General features: G+C 49.5%; 1 protein-coding gene across 1 annotated transcript in view; it reads left to right on the plus strand.

Moving 5' to 3' along the window:
* Window positions 1-1,040, plus strand: part of HSD17B2 (hydroxysteroid (17-beta) dehydrogenase 2) — an 11,176-nt gene that overhangs the window by 8,781 nt on the left and 1,355 nt on the right. The window lies entirely within an intron of this gene.

A 1,040-nucleotide genomic window follows, 5' to 3' on the forward strand; every position in this document is an offset into this window, starting at 1 on the left:
AGAGCCCTGCCCAGATTCTCAGCAGTCATACTAATTTCCATAACCAACATGAAGAATGGGAAAAAAAGATCTGCATTTTTTGTGAGAGCTGTTCCCTCCAGTTCTGCACACTGCCTGCCTCTGCCCTTCTCCTGGGCAGAAGGGAGAGCTCTCTTTGCTTTGAGACAGGGCACTGTTCAGGCAATTGGTGCTTTCCTTCTGCTCTAGCTTTGAGGTTAAAAAAACCTAGCATCACTGTGTGGTTGGTTTGAGTGTTATGGCTTGCTTGCCCTGCATGAGAGCTTCAGGACTCACTGCCAGTCTTACCCCTCTCAATATCAGAGCTCTCTTTATTGAGCTGCTCAGTCTTGCATCAAAGTATCTGCAGCAATACCTGTCATACTGCTTACTTGCTGTCAATATTACTCTATGTAGTCCTGAGCTTTCCTCTCCACTCCTTCCCCCTGCTGTGCTTCTGCTGCTTTCTCTTCCAAATCGTCCCTCCACCACTCTGAGCATGTTCCGCAGAGCCCATCTGTTACAGACTCATCTCCTGCTGTACCCTGTGCCCATGTGGGAGCAGGGTGGGTGTCACGCAGGTCCCTGCTCTGTGGACGTGCCTGGCAGCTACCTGAGGACAACATCAAGTCCTGCTGCTGCCTACTCAGGGAATCCTGGTGACTTCATGGAGACAATTTTTTTATGCTGATGAAAGCAAAATAGTCTTTCATAAAACCCCATGTCCTTGAATGCCTCCCCTCCTGGGGAGGGGCTCTGCGGGGCACTGGGCTCTGACAGTGCCCATGTGGTCAGTGGTACCTGCCAGGGGTTTTACCTTCAGGGCCCCACTTAGCTGTTGTCAGAGTTCTGGATGAGAACATGCATCAAAACAAGTCCTGGTATTTGAGATTGTCGCGGTTTAACCTTAGTCGGCAACTGAGCACCACGCAGCCATTTGCTCACTCCCCCCCACCCGGTGGGATGGGGGAGAGAATTGGAAGAGTAGAAGTGAGAAAAACTTGTGGGTTGAGATAAAAACAGTTTAATAATTGAAATAAAAT

Source organism: Pygoscelis adeliae, unplaced genomic scaffold (assembly GCF_000699105.1).
Source record: "Pygoscelis adeliae isolate BGI_AS28 unplaced genomic scaffold, ASM69910v1 Scaffold18, whole genome shotgun sequence".
Taxonomy (NCBI): domain Eukaryota; kingdom Metazoa; phylum Chordata; class Aves; order Sphenisciformes; family Spheniscidae; genus Pygoscelis; species Pygoscelis adeliae.